The sequence below is a fragment of the Crocuta crocuta genome, unplaced genomic scaffold, assembly GCF_008692635.1.
Source record: "Crocuta crocuta isolate KB4526 unplaced genomic scaffold, BGI_CrCroc_1.0 scaffold84, whole genome shotgun sequence".
In the NCBI taxonomy this organism is placed as follows: Eukaryota; Metazoa; Chordata; class Mammalia; order Carnivora; family Hyaenidae; genus Crocuta; species Crocuta crocuta.
Window position 1 is genome coordinate 4,087,747 of NW_027530213.1, and position 12,449 is coordinate 4,100,195.

The 12,449-nt window shown below is 44.1% G+C and overlaps 1 long non-coding RNA gene across 1 annotated transcript; it reads left to right on the forward strand.

Annotated features, from left to right (window-relative positions):
• The first annotated feature begins 588 nt into the window (after window positions 1-588).
• LOC144232571 (uncharacterized) lies at window positions 589-5,697 on the forward strand. The gene is made up of 3 exons (XR_013335453.1): window positions 589-714; window positions 4,865-4,982; window positions 5,202-5,697. It is a non-coding gene; the product is annotated as an uncharacterized LOC144232571 (long non-coding RNA).
• Window positions 5,698-12,449: the final 6,752 nt, after the last annotated feature.

Genomic DNA, 12,449 nt, shown 5'->3' on the forward strand with positions numbered 1-12,449 from the left:
CTGTCTGGAAAACAACCTAAAATCTTGGATTTAGTGTAGACAACTAATAAAAATGACAAACCACTTCATCCTGGAACGGTAATAGTATTATGCAAATCTATGAATGTGACTTGTGTGGTACGTGTATATAAAATATAATACATAATATTTAACACACACGCGCACGTGCATACACACACACACACTGGTGGTCTATTAATCAGGGTAACTGCAGCAACAAATAGGCCTAAATTCTTAGTGTGTGGCCCTGGGTAGAGAGATCACATCATGGGGGCACCTGGGTACCTCATTCAGATAAGCATCTGACTCTTGATTTCAACTCAGGTCATGATCTCACAGTTTGTGAGATCGAGCCCTGCATTGGGCTCTGCACTCACAGCATGGAGCCTGCTTGGGATTCTCTGTGTCTCTCTCTCTGCCCCTCCCCCACTCACGTGCTCTGTCTCTCTCTCTCTCAAAAATAAACAAACATCAAAAAACATTTAAAAAAAGGAAAGCCCACATCATGGTGATGTGGGGACGCAGTTGTGATGACACATGATGTAACAAAGGAGACAACATCCTCCAGCCACATGAGGCTCTGACGTCACCTGCCCTCCACTCGTCCCCACTCCCGGGCAGCAGCTGCTAGTATTGGTATTACAGATCCATGGGGCTCCTTTAGGCCAAGATCCATCTCCGGCAGCTGAAGGGCCTCAGAAACATCCATGCCAGGTCAGCCCAGGAGCAGCAAGTGTTTGAGAGAAGGATTGGGAGAAGGGACCGGTCTTGAAATATTTGAAGGGATGATCATCGAAAAGAGGGATTCGGCTCATTTCACCCTTCTGCAAAAGATGGGAATTGTAGGGAGCTATAAAGGACTGCTCTGCACCACCCGGTGCAGGGAGCCTTTCCCCGGGGTCTGTGCAGTGACGTGGAGGCACAGTCCTGAGAGGACTCAGCCCTTTCCAACCCAGGAGCTGGTCATCTGGGGGGCTGCCTGCCTGAGAGCCCTGGAGAAGGCACTACCCCTCCTTGCCTGCTTATGATCTATTCCAGCATGTCAGAAAATTCTGGTAAAGGGTGACTGGAGTACGTTCACAGCTTTATTTTTGAGCCATTTGAATAGAACCTTACTTTTTGAAGGGTTTGGGGTAAAAACCTGTATAAAGCGTATTTTAATTTAACATATGTTACAGATCAAAAGAATCGTCGTAGAAAAAAATACCCTAACGATCAGAGATGATTTAATCTTTGTAGCCTTTTTCCGATAGCTCCGTGGCCCCAAGCAGAGGCCACGTGTGATCCTTTGAGACGTCTTGAGCACGACATGATGTGTTGCCGTGATCATACCAGAGCATAGGTTTTTGTTGTGTTAAAACATATTTTTATGGTGGAGACATGATATGTAACATTTGTTGTCTTTGTCAAAGGAAAAAGGAGGAAAAGGCTCACAGCAGAGAGGCAAGCACACTTTCCAGATCCCCATGATTCATGCACCCAAGACTTTATGAATATCTGTTTCATTGCATTTATAGCATTTTCGGCTGCAACTGAAAAAGAAATGGAAATGGAAAAAATAATCAAAATTAATGATGGCCTCACAAAGTAATGTGAACTTTCTAAAAATGAAAGCTGTGTCTATTTCTAAGCTGCAAAGAATTTATATGAAGGTTGTGTTATTTTAAAACATTCCTTATAGCAACATAAAACTTCAAGTTTCACGTTCCCAATGGTGAGTTAGAGTCTATGTGATTGGCTGGTGTGGTGCCGCTCGGTTTCCCAAAGTGTGTTCCCAGGAGGGCCAGCGCCACAGGCTGTTCCTTAGCTGGTTCTGTGGCTTTTGTGGTCAAAGAGGTTGGAAAAGGCCGGAGCCCACTTCCTCGGTGTGCAAAGCCATAAATCTCAGTGGCATCATCAGAGGCTCTGAGGTGTCCTATAACACAGATCCTCAATAATATCTCTTGGAACACATTTTGGGAAGCCCGGGGGAAGGATTAAGAGCACTGGGTTGGTTGCCAAGAGATCTGGGGCTAGTCTTTGTTCTGGTGTATGGCCCTTGGTCAAGCCACTTTCCCTCACCGGGTCTCAGTTTCTCCAGGTGTATCACAGATGTGCCGTGTGTGGTACCTAGAGTTGGTGTTCACAATTATTCACTCTCTCCTCCCCGTGAAGGTAGTAGTCGCCCCTGCCCCATTGCTTGGGGCTTCTCCGTGGGGTTTGCTTTGGCCAACGGAACATGAGTGCATGGACTTAAGTCATGTGTGAGGAAAAGCTCTGTCTAGGAAGCCGTGGCAAAGCTCCCACCACCTCTCCAGCTTTTTTCCCTCCCTTCCAAGCAGGACAGTGCTGCTTCTTGAGATGGTATCCTGGAGTGAAGAGATGGGTGGAGCAGGGCCACCACCGCACAGTGGACCCCAATTACATAGTGAGGAAGATGTTTTTGCTGTTGTAGTCCCTGAGAATTCAGGGATGCTTGTTACTGCAGCAACACTGACTAATACATGCACTCCAGTCCCCTCCAGCTCTGATACTCCAACATTCTTAAGTGCACGTGAACCCCACTCTGAGTTGTCTCCTCCAGTCTTCCCAACCTCATCAGTCTCCTTTATGGGGGGGGGCACCACAATAGTCCTCCCACAAAATCTCCGAGTGGCCTCCCAAGACATTGAGGATCAACAGCCTGGGGTGGAGACACAGCAAGAACCTAAGCCTCCTCACTTCAGAATTTTGATGGGTTTGGCATTTCCAGAGCCTATAAGCACCTGAGCCAGAAGTCTAGTGGTCTGGAGCCTGAGGAGCCCCCTAGGAGAGAACCCATCCAAAGATAAGAGCCAGAAGACTTTTCAGTCCAGTCTAGAATAATAAATCGTGCCCTAGAGCGAGGGTCCTGGAAACTTCCAGCCTTGCCTATGCTCTGGTATAGGAACAGGGACCGCAGGATCCAGAGAAGTGCTGAGCTTGGACTGTATGTGACAGATCTGGGGAATGACTCTGCCATTCCTCCATCAGTTCAGAGGCTTGCAGTACCAGAGATGGGAGTTGGGTCATCAGCATGGGATCCTGGGCTGTTGACATCTCATAAGATGGGCATAGGGAAAGTGAGAAGAATGTGGAAGAAGCTTCAGGATGGCCTATAAGTCCATGTCATACTCTCCAGGTGTAGAGTCAAGCGGGGCACTTCAACGAGGCCTGGGATGGGGGTGGGGGACCCAATGGTGGTCACAGACAAAAGCCAAAAATTCAGGTTGTATCATTACTGTGATGTGGATTTTTAAAAAATTTTTAAAATGTTTATTCATTTTCGAGAGACAGAACATGAGCAGGGGACGGGTAGAGAGAGAGGGAGACACAGAATTTGAAGTGACCTCCAGGCTCTGAGCTGTCAGCACAGAGCCTGACATGGGGCTCGAACTCATGAAAGGCGAGATCATGACTTGAGCCAAAGTCGGATGCTTAACCGACTGAGCCAGCCAGGCGCCCCTTTGAAGTGCATTTTTTACCCTCATTGTGTGTGGCCCAGCATACCATGCATGGTGACACTGGTGTTTTAAACCCTGCTGTAAAAATTTGTCCTGATGAAATACTTTGGGAAACATGGAGATGTGTGGATATTTGGGAAAGGCTCATTGCAGCGTTGTTTATATAACATGACACTGAAAACAACCTGCATGCTTGTCAAAGGGGAATTGTTCTGCTGGGGTCCATTCATTGATGGAACACTCTACAAACCTTAGGGGAAAAAAAAAGATAAACTGCTTGGGAAGGCTGTTGCCATGGAAACACAGATCTGAGAGGTGATGCATAGTGACAAAGGCAGGTACACATGTGAATTCTTTTTATTCTAATTATGCACAACCATCTATAGCTATTCTTATAGAGGGGAGAAGAATTACAGAGGCTCTTCTTTTTATGTCTTTGGACATTGTATAATGAATGCATGCTTCCTTAAAACAAAACAATATAGATATTTCCATTCTGAAGAATAAAAAGGGGCCTTTTATCTAAAGAGATGCCCACAGTTGCCTATGAGTGATGCCTTGCTGGCCTCTTGTTATAATGAGGAGGTCATCCTACCTAATTTTTCCAGTTGATATTGGGATGAAAATTACGCAGAACAAATGGCTTTTGGGTTCATGTTAACTTAAGCATAAATCTTTCCAGTAGAAAATTTTCCACCTTGGCCCAAACATAATTGATGTTCGTGGAACATTACCGAAATTTTAGGGGCTATACTGCAGTCACATAAGAGTGAGTTTGAGGGGCGCCTAGGGGGCTCAGTTGGTTAAGCGTCTGACTTCAGCTCAGGTCATGATCTCGTGGTTCGTGATTTCGAGCCTTGTATCGGGCTCTGTAACGAAAGTTCGGAGCCTGGAGCCTGTTTCAGATTCTGTGTCTCCCTCTCTCTCTGCCCCTCCCCTGCTCATGTTCTGTTTCTCTCTGTTTCAAAAATAAACACTAAAAACAAACAAACAAACAAAAAAAGAGTGAGTTTGAATCCTATCATCATGAGTTCCTAGCTGTGAGCTGGAGCTGTGCCCTGGGCCTCAGTTTCCTCAGATGACAAAGTCTGTGTTCCAAGAACTCCATGGGATGATAGGTCTTCAGAGCTTGGCACTGTGGGGGAGCCTGGCTGGCTCAGTTGATAGAGCATGTGACTCTTGATCGCAGGATTGTGAGTTCAACCCCCATGGTGGGCTTGGAGTTTACTTAAAAAACAAAACAAAACAAAAAAAAACAACAAAAAACCTGGTGCCAGGCTTACACTGCAGACAAATGCAAAGAATGAAGTGTTTCTACATCTTATTTCCTTTTCTATGCTGCTCCCGTCAGCTCTTTGTTCCTCTTTAATATAGTTTGCTCTTCTATCTCATTTCTGTTCCAGTGCGCCTATCAGCCCCCTTAATGTCCAGATGGATGATGATCCTTCCTTTTCCCGCCATAGAAACCAAGAGAACAAATGGCCTGGGTTTTACTGATCTACATCTGTGCCGTCCAGGATGGTAAGCGTCAGCCACATGAAGTGTGAAATCTGATCACGTACAATGTGGATAGTGCAAATTGAGATAGGCCGTAGCTATAAAACACACACAGATTTCAAGGACTTCATAAGAAAAAGGGTTAGCTAAAATGTCTCATAAATAATTTTTATAATGATGCTGGATGTTACATAGAATAAGCCTGTAAAATCAATTTCACCTGTTTCCTTTTATCTTTTTAAGGTGGCTTTTTAAAATGACTTCTGTGGTGTGCATGTGGTTCCTACTGGTCTAGGCTAATCTAGATCTACCACCCTCATTGTTTCTTTCCATACACCTCTCCCCTGCTTTCTGCTTGCTGTACAAACTGCCATGCACCCCATGTCAGCCGTGGTGGACCATGTGTGTGTGGAGGATGGCGCAGACGACATGGAGGCTGATGGTTCTTCCTGCCTCTCGAGACCTCGAGCTCTGACGGCCTCAGAAATCTCACAGGTGTGCACAGAAACATTGCCTAAATAGATGTGTTCTTCTTAGTACACTTGATTCTCCCCAGCCCAAAGATGCAAGGTGGGTCTGAGAAAGGAAAGCAGAAGTGAATTGTTAATTTATGGAAAAGATGAATCATGCAGTCACGGTGGAAAACAGTATGGAGGTTCTTCAAAAAATCCAAAACAGAACTACCAGCAATTTGACTTTTGAATATTCATCCCAAGAAAATAAAAACACTAACTCAAAACGATATGGCGCCCCCATGTTAATTGCAGCCTTATTTACAATAGCCAAGATATGGAAGCAACCTAAGTGTCCATGGAAGGATGGATGGAAAAAAAGATGTGGTATATACATACAATTGAATATTACTCAGCCATCAAAAAGAAACTAAATGTTGCAATTTGCAACAATGTGGATGGAGCTAGAGTAGACTGTGCTAAGTGAAATAAGTCAGACAGAGAAAGACAAATACCTCATGGTCTTGCTTATATGTGGAATTTATTTAAAATTTTTTTAATGTTTTACTTATTTCTGAGAGAGAGAGCATGAACAGGGAAGTGTCAGAGAGAGAGGGAGACACAGAATCTGAAGCAGGCTCCAGGCTCCGAGCTGTCAGCACAGAGCCCCATGTGGGGCTCGAATCCATGAACCATGAGATCATGACCTGAGCCGAAGTCGGACACTTAACCGACTGAGCCACCCACGCACCCCTATATGCAGAATTTAAAGAAAACAAAATGAACAACCTACCAAGCTCATAGATACAGAGAACAGACTGGTAGTTGCCAAAGGTGGGAGTGGAGAGTGGGCCGAATGAGTGTCAAAAGACACAAATTTCCAGTTCTAAAATAAACAAGTCATAGGATGTAATATATAGCATAACGACTATAGCTAATAATGCTGTATTGTGTATCTGAAAGTTGCTAAGAGAATAAATCTCAAAAATTCTCATCACAAGAAAAAAATTTTATAATTAGGTATGGTGATGGATTTTGGCTAGATGTGCAATGATCATTTAGCATTGTATACAAAGCAAAAATCATTATCTTGCACATCTGGAGCTGACACAATGTTATATGTCAATTATACCTCAATAATAAAAAAAAATTTTTTTTAAAGAAAAGATGAATCACAAGCAAATGTAAATGTCCCTGAGATATTGACGATACCATCCGACCAAGCTTTGGTGACTTCCGGGGGAGGCTTATCCTAACCTTGTATGTGAGCCTCTGTCTGTCTTTTACTAACAAAAATAAGCTCCCGAGAGTAGGACATGCACTTTAGGCAGACCCTATGCTCCTGTTTAGCTGGCTCTGGGTGGTGGGGGAAAGACACATTTCACAGGGTTGAATCCTACAAAGGACTGGGCCTGGACAAACCCTGGCTTTGCTCCCGACTACCTGCACACATCTGTGTAGTGACTACATTTTCTGATGTTCTGTATTCCGATGGTCTGACATTTGGGGACTTGAGCCTGGAGAAACTGCCCCTTCCAGGGGTAGCTCGTTCCTAGAGGCAGCAAACGAGCCCTGCAAGCATGCCTTTGATTACAAACCAACCAATCCAGAGCCCACATCTCAGCCGCATCCGATGTTTGGCTCTCAGATGCCAATCCTCCCCCCAACCTATATCACCACATAGCCAGATACCAGACACTAAGGAACAGTTCTATAACCCAGAGTCTGCCAGAATTATTTAAACTTGCTCATCCTAAACTGTTTTCTCTGCCTTCCCTTCCCTTCCCACGAAAACCCCAGTAACGGCTGAGGTCCGTGTTTTCCCCTTTCCAGCCCCCTGCCTCGTGACTGCCCCATGTGCTGCCCCATGTGGCCCTGCTAGCATTCTGTGCCTCCTCCCCTCACAACAACGGCTTCTGTGTTTGTGTGTCTTTACCGTGCGTGGTTAAAACAAATCCCAGGCACATCCTTGGAGCATCCTGTCTTCTCTGAGTCTTGGCTTCCTCATCTGGAAAATAGGGATGATGGTGTCCCCTCCACGGGGAGATCCTGTGTGTGAAAGTCACTTAGCACAGTGCCCGGCCCCACAAAGCTCAAGACATGGGGAGTGACCTTTTTTTTATTCAAAGTATTTAAAATTTATTTTGAGACAGAAAGAGAGAGAGAGGGAGGAGAGGGAAAGGGAGAGAGAGAGAGAGATAGAGAGAGAGGGGAAGAGAGAGAGAGAGAGAGAGAGAGTGGAGGGGGAGGGGCAGAGAGAGAGGGAGACAGAATCCCAAACAGGCTCTGCACTGACAGATGTGGGATCGAACTCACAAACCACGTGATCATGATGTGAGCCGAAATCTAGAGTCAGATGCTTAACTGACTGAGCCACCCAGGTGCCCCGGGAGTGACTTTAAAAGAAGGTATCCCTCCATGACTTTATTCTCTCTCTACTTTGTTGTATAATTTACTGTGAAGTCTTTTTCCAAACAAACACAAATAAATAAAAGTAAAAGTAAAAGCCCCTAACCTCAGAGTTTACACACACACACACACACACACACACACACATACACACACACTCACCCCAGTGAGCAGTATATCCTGTCCAACACGTAACAGCTAACCGGGAGCATGTAACTCAGATGACTTGGCGGGTTAGCTGCCTCCACTTAGACCCTCACACAAGGAAGACAGTGGAAGTAAGTAGTCACACTGGAGTTTCCACACAGATGGAAGCGTTTCCCCTCTCCTTCCTCCAGAATCTGCCCATTGATGAGGGCTGTTTGGAGGGGGAGGGTATGGGAAAGGACAAGGCACTTCAGGAAATAGCAATGACCAGCCGAGAGGAATTGACCTCATGGCCACAAACTGGATCCCACCAAAGCCTGACCTGGCCAGAAATATGAAAAATCAGTTCTGCTCTATAAACACAGCCAAAAGTTCATTTATGAGCTTGAAATAAAAGAGTGACATTTGAACGTTTAAAAAAAAATTTTTTAATGTTTTATTTATTTCTGAGAGAGAGAGACAGCATGAGCAGGGGAGGGTCAGAGAGAGGGGAAGACACAGAATCTGAAACAGGCCCCAGGCTCTGAACTAGCTGTCAGCACAGAGCCCGACATGGGGCTCGAACCTATGAACCATGAGATCATGACCTGAGCTGAAGTCGGACGCTTAACCGACTGAGCCACCCAGGCGCCCCTGAACATTTTAATAAATCACAGAAACGTGGGGTTTCAAGCGGCCAACAGAAGGAAAAAACTAGAAAGTGCTGTGCCTCAATGATGGAGGAAATAAAATGAAATCATGAGTGGAGGGAGGGCATCCTGGGAGTGAGCAGAGCACAGGGCCCTCCATGCCCAGGCAGGGGCGTTCCGTCAAAGTGGATTCAAATCTTGTGGCTGTCCAGCTTTGACCATACAAGACATTTCTTCTGCATAATTTATATGATGATATCAAATTTCTTGGTTAGGAAGAAATGAAAACAGTGTATATTAGCTGTAAGTTACAAGGTCAAAGGAAATTTTTGGACAGATACTTAACTATTTATTCACTTACGAGAAATGTCAGTTTGTTGTAAAATAAGGTAATCACCTTATAATGAAAAAGAGGATTTCAAAACTTTTTTTTTTCCATTTACAGCAGAACGTCTTTAACCAAATAAGAAGTTGAATCAGATTTTCATGATTTTATATTTCAGTCAGCTGCCTTAAGCCCTTTCTGGATCAAGGCAGGGTACCATAAATAATACACATTTTAAAGTTAGATCTGGAAAATATCACAGTGAGCCTACTAGTTAGAGCCTGGGCCACATAGGTGTTTAAGAGAACCTAGGGGTCCCTGGGTGGCTCAATTGGTTAAGTGTCTGACTTCGGCTCAGGTCATGATCTCGTGGTTCATGAGTTCGAGCCCTGCATCGGGCTCTGTGCTCACAGCTCAGAGCCTGGAGCCTGCTTTGAATTCTGTGTCTCTGTCTTTCTCTGCCCCTCCCCTGCTCCCACTGTGTGTGTGTGTGTGTGTGTGTGTGTGTGTATCAACAATAGACATTAAAAAATTAAAAAAAAAAGAGAACCTAGCTATGGTTGTGTCCACGAGGCAGGCAAAAAGTCGTTGGAAAATTTTTAAAAAAGGATAACACAGGGAGGCTCCTGGATAGCTCAGCTGGCTAAGTGTCTGACTCTGGGTTTTGGCTCAGGTCATGATCTCACGGTTTGTTAGTTCAAACCTTGCATCAGGCTTTGCACTGATGAGGCAGAGCCTGCCTCGGATCCTGTGTCTCTCTGCCCCTCCCTCCCTCATGTTCTAAATAAGTAAATAAATAAACAAACAAACATTTGGAAAAAAGGAAAAGAAAATGCAGGGTTAAGACTTCCACCAATCTATTTGCTCTGGTTTTCCAGAGTTCAGTTTCTAACTCTCTGGCTTCCGTTTAAACTAGACGGACCCCAAATAGAATGCTGCAAGTGGGCAGCCCCCAGGGCTTATGAGGCTAGATTGGCCAAACCTGGTCTGTGGCCCTCTGTGCAATGTTGTCTCAGGCAAGTAACGAAAATCTCTGACCTGCCCAGCTGTAGGGGTAGAATTCTGTTAGGAAGTCACAAAGCTGCCCAATTTCATGCCACTCCAATGATAGGGTTAGAATATGACAGGGAGGGCCATCTATAGAGGAAAGAGTCAGAGAACTGGGTTAGACACAGGGCAGAATGTAGAAGGAAATAATCTGGGCTTTTTCAGCCATGGCCTAAAGCTGGAAGACCCATCCATTGATAAGGGATTATAAATCATGATCAGTGGTGCAAAGGAGACCGTTTCGTCCTGATCAACTCACGAGGAAACAATGGAAGTAGTGCATGGAAATTTGTGCAGATAGAATCCAGTGACTTTTCATCTACTTAACCCATGCTTTCCTGCCAAAGTGCTATACCCTATGCCGATCCAACAAAAACACATTTGAGAACACAACGGCACCTCTTAAACCAATGAAGGAGACAAGAAAGTGGGAACATTAAGGCTTAAAATAAATGTTGGTCTGTGGACCCATTAATAAAAAATGGACTGAATTTGGCGTGAGTTTGTCGCACTGTCTTATTCTGAGTTGAAAACACTAATAAAAAAAATAATGTAGCCCTGAATGTAAAAACCATATTACCCCAGTCCTAAAGATTTCTCCTGTCAGGCAACCCCAGGGAGTTGTCAAAAATAAATAAAAGCTAAGCTAAAGAGAAAGTTATTGAGAAGGTGGGATATGGTAAGAGTTTATATGTGGCACTCAGGAATGCTGGCTTGACAGACATAGCTAATTCTGGAAGAATAACTTCCTATTTGAATAACAAGTAAAAGGTGTTTAAAGAGAGAAAGGTTATATTTTATTTCAGCAAGTACAGCTTTGGGTGAGTGTTACATAAATATTGATTAAAAGCACTGTGTTTGTTTCCTTCACTTTGACAGATAGAATGGAAGGTCTTCAGTGGCTTTCCTCCTTGGCTGGTATCTTACAGCGATCAGATCTGCCAAGGCTCCACTGTGATATTCCAGGGAAACCAAGAGTATAGATTTTATATCATTTTAATTTAAAAAGTGTGTATGGGGGGGGAGTGCTTGTTAGCATGGTATTTGGTTTGGCTTGCAGTTTGCAGTGTTTTTATTTTTTTTAGAAGTTATTTTATGACTAATGCTTAAAAGTCTGAACGCACAAACAACTACCATCATAGAAGTACTAGTGTTCAATACGATGCATTGGAATTATGTACAATGCACAGTTTAGTATAAAAATCTTTTCTACATTGTAGAGTTTTATGAAACTGTTAATGACATCAAACTCTAAACACTTGAAAGAGCCTCAACTGATGAATGGATCAAGAAGATGTGGTTCATCTATACAATGGAATACTACATGGCAATGAGAAAGAATGAAATTTGGCCATGTGTAGCAACGTGGATGGAACTCAAGGGTATTATGCTAAGTGAAAAAAGCCAGGCAGAGAAAGACAGATACTATATGTTTTCACTCATATGTGGATCAGAAGAAACTTAACAGAAGACCATGGGGGCGGGGAAGGAGGAGGGCACTTGTTGGGATGAGCACTGGGTGTTGTATGGAAACCAACTTGACAATAAACTATATTTTAAAAAAAAAAAAACACTAAGCACTTGAGACACCATTTTTTCTCCCTGCTTCTGCATCAGGAACATCAATGGACAGTCTGTTTCAACCTGCAACATCCACCCATTTCTAGTGTGAAATTAAGTAATTTTCTACTTGTACAATTAAGTTTAGCCACACAGTTCTCTTGGATTTGATCCATCACAACAAAGGCACTGTACATCAGCAGATCCACAGACTTAAATATTTTTAAAGCATTCAAACAAAAAACAAATAATAAAAAAAAGAGTCACACATCATAGTTGAACAGCAACAACAACAATCACATAAAAGATAACACAGTGTTTCTGGCACAGTGACAGCACCTGTGTCCACTTCGGGGACATCCAGCTAAGACAGGGAAAGAACCGGAGGTAAAGAAAGCAAATCCTCCTTGCAGTGAGAGTCCCTTCTTACTGGTTTTCAGAGGGACGTCCTTGCAAATCTCCTCTGCTGTCCTTGTTTGGTAAAAGAGTTGACTCAGTTTGCAGCATTTCTAATGATGACCATCGGCATGGTGGTGTTTACTATACACAGAACTTGATGTGTTTCTTTGGGGCCAGATCATATAAGATGAGTAATCTTCCCAGAGGTTGAGTCCTGAAGAAACGTTGATAGGAATATTCCTGCAGTTTCCCAAAGGGCAGTTTACCAGCCAGAAATGGTTTGTGCAAGACTCAACAGAGAGGTCATGCCGGACAGTGGGAAGGACGCCCAACTCCGATAGCTAGTTATGCTCAGAGATCACGTGCTTGAACCCTTCCAACCATCCTTTTAGGTCCTGGTCTGTCAGGAAGACTTGCTGCCGAGGCTGCTGCATGGGAGGAAGCAATGAGACCCTTCAGGCTGGGGGTGGAGGAGACCACAGCAGACCCTAGGACACAGTTACCTAACCTGGCCCCTCTTCAG